Genomic DNA, 10067 nt, shown 5'->3' with positions numbered 1-10067 from the left:
TGAGGAGGATGAAGGGAATGGGAGCATTTTGCAAAAAAGGGTAAACGATGTAGGAAATTGATAAGTTGTGAAAAAAATCAATAGAAATAACTTAGAATAGAATAGAAAATCCCTTTTTGTCCCACAATGAGGAAATGCTGGTGTTTACAGCAGCAACGAGATTATAAAAAACATTGTCAGACAAATGTGTATAAGAAAAACATAATAGTGCGAAAGTTAAAAAATAAACAAAAAATACTGTACTGTGTTTTAACAATATAAATACTCTACACCTGGAGAATAAATAACCAATATTTTTACAGTAATGGACATTTGAAAATAGCAGCAACATTTCAAATGTGCAAAATGACAGCAGCATGTTATGTAACTGACTAAAATAGAAGAGTGTAACAACTTATTGAGGTTGTTAGGAACAGTGGTGAGAAGTCTTACAGCTGCAGCGAGGAAGGATCTGTGATAACGCTCCCTGATACATTTAAGGTGCAGCAGTCTGTCACTGAAGAGGCTCTTCAGCTCTGCAACAGCTTCATGCATGGGGTTGGGGACATTTTCCAACAGAGATGTTAATTTGGTTAGGATCCTTTTGTTTTATTTAGTAAGGATCCTTTTGTTTATTGTTAAATTATTAACAGTCAATGAGGGTGACATTGCAACATGTGAAAATTTTGTGCACAAGTCTATTCACACACATTCATTTAATTTATGGAGCGCTTTTTAAAGCCAAGTATTTATGTTGAATAATAATACACTAATGATATTAAATAATACTTTAAATAATAGTTATACTTTTGATAATGTAGCTCATCAACTGTGTGTGTTTTCTGAGCTCCTAAGGCTGGACTGGTCCAAACCAATTTCTTTATAATTGCCTTTACAACATGGCTAATGTACAGCTATTGTTTCCACTTTCAGCTTAGCTTTTAGCAAATAAACCTTTGATTGAAGCATAGAGCAAATGTTCTTTTTAAAGAGAATAGATGTCTTTTTTTTCTTTCCAGCTTATCATGAGGTTGTCATTGCACTATTACAAGTACAGAGCGACGAAATGAACTCTGGGCTGCCATTGTGCGGCACCCGGGGAGCAGTGTGGGGGTTAGGGGTCTTTGCTCAGGGACCCAGAGTGGCAGTCTGTGGGATTGGGGCTCGAACTCAGAACCTCAGTATTCCAAGCCCTAACCACTAGGCTGCCACTCCCTCCTATAGATGTCATTGCAGTTTTTTGTAGTGAGAGAAAAATAACTGATGATTGCGGTCGATAAAATCTCCAAATGAATATATTTATAGACAACAACAAAAACTGGTGCATTTTTCTGCTGTCTTCCCTCAAAAATCAAATGGTTTCCACACCCATGAGATCTCCTTGTGCTTTCGAGTCTTTGCAGGATGTCCTTTAATAGCAGCATAGACATTTCATTCACAAAGGCTATAAATAAAGCAAGTGAAGAATTATGGATATCCTCATTTTACCATGCCTGACTATTTGACATTTGTTAAATGCAGAAATAGAACTTGTTAAAATAGGGTAATTCTGGATTAGCACCCTAAAGAACAGTTGGCTAAGCCACTGCTGGATAGATTTGATCTAAAAAAAAACAAAAACAAAGCTTTCTTTAAACCCGTGCTTTGTAATTAAATGTTTCTTTGAATAAACGGTTAATTAAATAAACTGAAGTAAAAATTTGATTTGTAAGACAAACTTCTATGAGCAGTGCATTAAAATGAACCATTTTAAGTTTTCAGATGATAAAATTAATATAATAGAATATTATGAAAAACGGATTATTTTTATTTGGCAGTTGGAAGTCATGATTATTGGTTTAACATTTGGAAACTAACTATTTCATTTTAAAATGAACAGATTCAGATTTCTTTGAAGGCTTAATGCACAAAACTTGTGTGTGTCTGTGAGAAAGTATCTGAGCTTTTCAGGGCAAATGTGGTGGAAAGTGATGATCTCTGTTTTAGGTGTAGAAATGATCATGCTTGTGTTTGTTTCACTCTAAGCAGGTCTGTGATAAACAAACTGCTTGCAACAATTGACTTTTGAGAGTTAAAACATTTCTCCCTCCCCACTGTGTAACCACAGTGACATGTTCTATAGGGGCAGGATATGGTTGAAAGAGGAGAGGGGCTCTTGTAACGGCACAGAACAGGTACATTTCTATGATTCTTCAATCTCAGGGTCCTTGTAAAAAAACAAAAACAAAAAAAACATGCTCAACAGTTGCCAACTGAAGGATTTATTCTAAAGATGCATCTCAGATTGATGTTAACAGTTCTTCTCTGTTTCACTTCGTGGGTGAACTTTGTCCAAACATGTAAGTCATGAAAAAAGATTGATTGAGTGGAATATGTTGTAGTAGAAATACCATTACTTGACTGAACATAGCTCTGTTGTTTTTTTGTTGTTGTTTGTTTTGTTTAGCTGCTGCATGTGCAAATAACTGCTGCTGTATTAGTTGGTCCACGACTCAAGTTAGATGGACTCAAATTAAGAACTATGCCATTCAGAGGGAAAACCGATGTCTCATCAATGCAATTGTGTAAGTATTCTCAAAATTTCACTGTACCTTCCACTTTCAGCTATGTCCCAACTTCTTATTGCCCTCACTTATAAATATAATGAATTATGGGTGTTTTTTCTTTTTTTTTTTTTTTTTTTTGCATTTTGAATGCTCTAAAAAGTACCTTTAAGTAATTTAACTCATGCTAGCTTGTACAGTTCAAAATGCCAGCCTATGAAGAATGATCCTCTTTCCAGCCTCTCAGGTTGTTTAAAGCCACCTGTGTTATTGTGTCTAAATAATTACACAAATAAGGTTGCTACTCAACAAAATGATTTTTGTCAGAGAGGATTACATTACTAACTGTAGTATCATAAAAGGTTAAATATTAATAACAATGCCATTAATATGCTATGTGATACATCTAGGACACATTTATCACATGTTGAACTGTTGTATTTTGTGTCTTTGTATTTGATTGTCTTTGGGGTCATTTGGAATGTTTTATGTGGCTGTTTTGGTCAGGTTACTCTTGGAAATTAGGTTTTAACCTGAACATCTTTTTCCTGGTTGAATATAGAGACTACTACCACTAATATTCACAAACTATTGCAGGTTTGAGACAAAGAGTGGGCAGATAATTTGCAGCAATCCCATCAACAAATGGGCAAAGCAGGTTATTCGGAAAATGGAAACAGAAGCGATATCATCAGGAAGCAGTGACCAGGGGGAATAAGACATTGGCATCAACAACAAGGAAGAAATGTATGGAAATAAATCTGTATCGCTGGGATTCAAATTAAAAATGCCACTGAAATATAAATGTTGTTTGTTTTTTCTTACTCATTCAGTGTTAAGATATATTCAGAAAACATTTTCAACCTAAAAAAAAAAAAAATTATTGTCACTATATTTATATAGTTGAAATTTTATTTTCATTTCAAGCTAAAAAAAAATTACATTACTATTTCAAATTGAATACACTTTCAATATCCGTTTTTCAGTTTGACTTTTCAGTGTTAAAAAATCAGCATATAAAAAAATTCAACCTAACTAAATATTTTTAGCTACTGAGAAGTTGTGAAGTGACCAGAGGTTCTAAGAATTCAGGAAACATAAAATACCTTGAAGAAGATTGTGCTGATGAGGTATTCAAGGGTGTGTATGAAAAAAATCTTGAAAGAAGAGGTGAAGATTATATGAAAATTCAAAAAGGAAGATGAAAATATTGCTCTGAGCCGAATCAAACTCTGCAAGATGGAAACTTGCTAATCGTTTGCAAATCAGAAGAGAAAAAAGTAAAGCAATGATTGTTGAAAGTATCAGAAAAAATGAGTAGAAAGTTTAAGAGTGTTGGGAAAAAGAAAGTATTGCGAGGAGTTTTTATGGAATTCCGGTTGTTAAAGAAAAATTAAAGCACAACATCCATTATGTTAAGGTTAAGGATATAAAGAGATTGCAGAAAAAGGTAAACATTGAAAGAATTGACAGCTTATCTCTGCTTCTGGAATTTTCTACTCTGGAAGTTCCAAATAGAGTCAAAGTAGGTTTTCTGTGTTATCCAGTCAGGCCCTACATTCCACCTTTACTTCAGTGCTTCAAGTGTCAGAGTTATAGTCACATTGCTGCAGTTTGCAGGTGCAAACAGAAATTTTTAAAATGTGGAGGGGAGAACAGAACACAAGATTGTGGTGAAAATGTCCAGGATAAATACTGTAATTGTGGTGGACAATACAGGGCAAAATATAGGGGATGTGAATTAAGGAAATAAGCACTTGAGGTTCAAAAAGTGAAAAACAGTTATGCTAAAGCATTAAAGAAGGTGCAGGAGAAGCAAAATAAAATGGTAAAAACTAAACCACTTACAGTATAATGAAATAAGAAAACTAAGGGATATTAGGCATAATAATGTTTCTTTTTATATATATCTGGCTGGTTAAGTAGCTTTCAGAGTGTCTTAATGACCATGTTGAGATTAATTTCTTCAGTAATAAGGGGATGGCATATACAATAGAGCAGAAATATATATGAATAAAGCTTGGTAGTGTTTAAATGTGATTGAGGTGTAGTATGAATGAATCTGCTATACATAGAATGTAATGAAAATGCAAATAAATAATTTTTCAAAATAATGTGTTCTATTTGTACATCAACATAACATCTTACATAACATCAAACATCTGCTTTTGTACCTATTTAGCATAACAAAGCCAAAGAGGTGGCAACACAGTACCTTTAGTTATAAGAATAGTTTTAATGGAGTTTATTTAAAAGTAAACCTAAAAGGTAAAAAAAAAAAAAACACTAAATAAACAATTGTTAAATAACTAGCTTCAAATGACTTCATTACTAAGCTTTAGTCCATGGTGTGCAGGTGACAGTAAAAAAGAAATCCAAAGGTTTTCTCAAGATTCAAAATACACCAGAAATTAGTATTACAACTATTTTTAACATGATATAAATCTATGTGCCTGATTTAAATTTTGGTCGTCTACAACAACTCTCTGTATATGCTTGTTAGATCATTTAAGAAAACCTTGGTGAAAAAATTGTATTTGTTTTTCTTTGCTTCAGAGGCCATCAGTATCACATATTGCCTTGACCATATTTGCCTTTCTAAATATATTTCTCAAATATCATCACTATTAAAGACGGTTCTGGACTAATTTCAAAACTCACTTAGAAACAGAGACATGCACAGATAGAAACTAGGTGGTGCTATAGATCCTGCCCTTTTCCCCTCTGGACAAAAAAAGCGGTCTCCTGAAATCGATTTTTTATTTTTTTGGTCCTTTTAGTCTTTTGTAATTTTGCCCTTCACCGGGGCAATAGAGCCTTGCCCTGGTGAAGGGCCAGCTAACCGTCCAGGTAACTAAACAAGCGTAATTACCTCCTTCACCAACAAGCTAGTTCATAGCATAATGTCTGGCCTCTACCAGGTGCCAAAGAATCATTTAAAATGCAGCTCTTTTATTAAATTAGAAAAAAAATTTAATTTAAAGCATCTCATAGATGTAATTATTGATTTGCTATATTGGTCCCTGACAGTGGTGGGCAGTTAGGGCCTTCAAATCCTTCTCTGCTGCCCTAAAATCCATCAGAAACACTAACCTACATTCACAACCTAAACTTAAATTTTCTTCTAACTGTATTAATTATTATTCGAGATAACCTTGTTCTCTTAATTTTGTAGCATTTCTCTTGGTTGCGCTGCTTCTTTTACATTTATGTGGTTGCTATATGTTTTGTCCAATCAGATTTGAGCCTCTGTTCGTTGCTATGTCAATAAAATCTACCCTGTACCTTTAAAATCAGCAGTGCTAGCCAACGTTAACTTATCAATATTAGTGAGGGAGATTTTCTTTAACCAATCAGATTTATGCTCTACATCACGGATGTCAAACTGGTTCCAGAAAGGGCCATGTGGCTGCAGGTTTACTTTCCAACTTAGCAATAGCACACCAGACTCCATTAATCTTGTCAAGTCATCATGTTAAGACTGGACTCACTTGATGGGATGACTGGAGTCTGTTGAGCTATTGCTGGGTTGGAAAGAAAACCTGCAGCCACACGGCCCTTTCTGTAACCAGTTTGACACCCCTGCTCTATATTATCTGATAATTAGATGCATATTAAATCAATTCAGCTCCTGATAATGTAATGTTTCTGATCTGTAGTTATAAAATAGAGGATTGATTTTGCCTTTCCTGGGCTGCTTCTAATTGATCTCTGTATTCACCCTCAATCTTGCTCTTGGTTATAGCTGCACTTGTTACATTTAATATTTGAATATTATTGGTGGTTTATATTATTGAAAGGTGGAAGTTGGTGATATTAACCCCTTTAAACACTTTTTTCATATATGCAACAAAGCCCTTGCATTACCAAGATAGCATGTGCATTCCCTCAGTGCCAGCTATGTTGAAATCCGATCATCACACATTTAAAGACAAATGTAAACTAGAAGGAAATGTGTGGTACAGCATAGTCTGTTCCTTGCACCTGATAACTCAGAGAACTAAGCTCAGGTAAAGAGATAATTTGTTGTGAGAGACAATGAACTCATGTTTACTGTTGATAAAATCTTCAAATGGATATAATTATAAACAATAATAAAAAAAAAACTGGTGCATTTTACTTTCATAGTTTCCTTCACAAATCAGATGGTTTCCACCTATGAGATCTTTTTGTGCTTTTGTGTCTTTGCATGTCTTTGAATAGCAACGTAGACAATGTTTTCACAAAAGCTGTAAATACAGCAAGTTAAAAATTATGGATAAACCACATTTACCTTTCCTGAATATTCAACTTTTGTTAAATGAAGAAAGAGAACTTGTTCAAATATGGCAATTCCTTGGGCTAGCACACTAAAGAACAGTTGACTAAGCCACTGCTGGATAGATTTGATCTAAAAAAAAAAAAAAAAAAGACTGTCTTTAAACCTGTGCTTTGCAGTTTTGTTTCTGTTAAGTCAAAGTTAAAGAGTAATCCATACATAAGAACTAAAGATATATTTTTAAGTCAAACTTCTATGAGCAGTGCATTAAACTGAACCAATTCCAGTTTTCAGATTTCAGATGATAAAAATTGATAAAACAGAATATTATGAAATATTATATTATGAATTTTAATGACGGTTGGAAGTGATGATTGCTGCTTTAACGATATTGAAATGTAATTCATTTTAAAATGATCAGAGTCAATTATTTTTTCCAAAGTTTAATGCACAAAGCATTTAACACTAGATGTCCCAGAGATTTTCAGTTTTCCTGCAAGCCCCTCTCCCCTCTGCAAGTTTGTGTATTCACTCTACCTTGCTAACTGTCCCTATTGTAATGCAAATAACCTGTGATATGACCAGCCCTTCTACATGAGACTGGATAAAGGCTGAAACAAACTGGCATCAAGACCATGTTCCAAGCACTTTTCAGTACCTGCCCCTGCAACATCATACCTTTTTGCAGGTCATATCTAAATCTTTTATTTAGGCAAACCTATTGAACAACCAGATATCATAGAGGTCCTAGTTCCTGAGCTGAGAACAGGTCATAACCATGCTTTTCCAACAAGGCAAGGCAGAGCCTATTTCTATTGTCCACTCACCAACAGACTAATTCATATTGCAAAGCTCACTATATGAAAGAAAGAATAATTGTATTTTGTCTTGTCTCGCCTTTTTATGTCATTCAAAATTTAATCTTAGAGAATGACAAACAGTATGCCTTTAGTATTGGAGTAACATTTATGTCACAAAAGGAACAGCCCTAGTCTCTTCATCTCACAATGCTGTCTCATGTGTTCTTCCTTTATTGCCTTTTCTTGCATACAAATGTTACCAAGTTCATTTGCAAGTAGCAGAATTAACTTTGGTGGACTCTCTTTGGTCCCTGTGCACGGCTTGTACAACACATGCTCGTCTGTTGCAGCCAAGCTTGTACGCCAAGCCAAGCCAAGCTTGACATCTCAATAACTCTGAGTCGATCTGCTGGGCCTATTTATTCTCGGAGCTAGACTTCCCACCCACAACCTTTACATTTCCACCTGCCGCCAGATTGGAATTTGAGCTGGAAACGGGTTTCCAGCACAAAACCGGCTTTCCGCTGGAAATCGAGAGCGGATGATGTTTGCTTGTTTGCCATCTAGTAAATGGGGCAGATGGTCATTGTTGTATAAATATTCTTGTCAGCTGATGGAGATATTTTCATTGTACAGATCAGTTGGGGGGACTGGAGCCAAATACCACCCCAAACAGCTCAATTTTGAAAAACAACAGACAGAAGTTATAGCCTTTTATTTCAGATAAAGAAAAACAGTCTACATATGGATAAAGCACTAAATATAATGTGGAAAAATGTAAAATGCAATTGTCCCATCTAGCAGTTTCCACATTCCCATGGTGAGCCTTTCCTTGCCACAGGTAAATTTGCCGCAGTGGACACAACGTTCAGTACTTCTGTTGTTATTGCAGAGTATGCGCACCTGGCATTGAGTCTTTTTCTGCTGGGAAACTCATCTCATGACGTAGCTGTTTTTGCTCTTCCTCTTGTGTCTTTTCCTGCAGGAGCCTGTTTTTGAGTTCCTCTGAAAGCTCTAGCATGAACAGTCGACGACTTTCTTTCGATCCTGTACACGCTGTGTACAAAACATGTGCATTTGTGGCGGCCATGTAAAGCAGGTTATAAAACACAGCCATAGGCCACCTCCGTGTTCCTGAACGCACAGAGTAGTTGTGCAGTTTCTGGTCCATAATATCAACACCACATTTGAGATTGTTGTAATCAACCACAGTGTTTGGTTTTTGTTTTTGAATGTCCACAATTTCCACTCTGTGATGCATGGTACTAAGAAGAGACAGATTTCTTTTTTTTTGTCGCATACACCGTCAGCAAGGCACTTCCAGATTTGAACACCTGTGTGGAGTGCAACTGGCGCCCCGAGGTTTCCTTTGCAGTTGCTGGTAGCTCCCGACGGATTTTGTTGATGGTACCAAGCAGAGTTGTATTTCGCTGAAGGAGCCTGTTAGCCAAAGACAGACAGGTGAAGAAATTGTCCATAGCTACAGTCCTTCCCTTGTCCAAAAACGGTTCCATCAATTTCAGAACAACGTTCTCTGACAACCTCTCTCCTTTTGGAGAGGAAGGTATGGCATTACACATGTATTTTGTGTCCAGATCTGCTGCAATCCAAAACTTGATTCCAAACTTGTCAGGCTTGGATGCAATGTACTGCAAAAAGGGGCACCGAACCTTGGACGGAAACAGCTGCTCATCCACAGTAACATGCTGTCCTGGACTGTAGGACGACACACAGTTCTGAACAAACCGCATCCAGATGTCAGAAATTGCTGCAAATTTGTCATTGTGTATGCGTTCCTTGCGGGTGTCCTTGTAGTCAAAATGAAGGTACCGTCTTATTTCAAAAAACGGTTACGAGGCATTATGGGTTTGATATCTGCGTTTCCGAATTTATTGGCCCACATGTGTCGCATGGGACCAATGTAACCCATGGCAGCCCTTCGAAAAAGGATTACGAGGAAAGCCATCAGCTCATAGACACTCATCTGCCAGCTGGGGTTTGTTCTGCGGGCCTCGTGGACTGTGCAGTCTCTGATGGTCAGCAACATGTTCATATCCAACAAACACGGGAAGCTGCGAAGGTGACTTGTGATTTTGTGTTTCGCAGAATCTGTTGGCCCTCCGGATCCATTGAAGGCAGTCTGTGGGGTTTCAGGAACAGAAAAGTCTTCTTTCCAGTTGGACCAAACAGTGCCATCTTTCGCCTTCTCTGTGGATTTAGGCATTGTGCCAACATCAACAGTTTTTTGCTTTTTGCAAGGAGGGGGGTTGCCGCGCACTGTTTCTTCCTCTTCATCTTATGTAGCCTCAGTGTTTGAACTGTCCCGCTCAATAATATAATTGACCACCCGGCCCCTGGTCCGTCTTTGGAGTCGCATTCTCATCAGAATCATCCTATTCACTTGAAGAATCGGTTGCGCCGTTTTCATTCTGAAATGCTAAGTCTCCAACAGATCCACCATCATATTCCTAGTCTGGCATGCTCTGA

The 10067-nt window shown here is 36.8% G+C and overlaps 1 long non-coding RNA gene across 1 annotated transcript; it reads left to right on the top strand.

Moving 5' to 3' along the window:
- The first annotated feature begins 2198 nt into the window (after positions 1–2198).
- Positions 2199–3327, top strand: LOC119773789. Its single transcript, XR_005279454.1, has 3 exons — positions 2199–2318; positions 2426–2543; positions 3120–3327. It is a non-coding gene; the product is annotated as an uncharacterized LOC119773789 (long non-coding RNA).
- The last annotated feature ends 6740 nt before the right edge of the window (positions 3328–10067 follow it).

This window comes from Cyprinodon tularosa, unplaced genomic scaffold (genome assembly GCF_016077235.1).
Source record: "Cyprinodon tularosa strain WSP-4 unplaced genomic scaffold, ASM1607723v1 ctg12, whole genome shotgun sequence".
Classification (NCBI taxonomy): Eukaryota; Metazoa; Chordata; class Actinopteri; order Cyprinodontiformes; family Cyprinodontidae; genus Cyprinodon; species Cyprinodon tularosa.
Note: the sequence above shows the minus strand (reverse complement) of the source record. Positions and strands in the feature narration are given on the sequence as shown.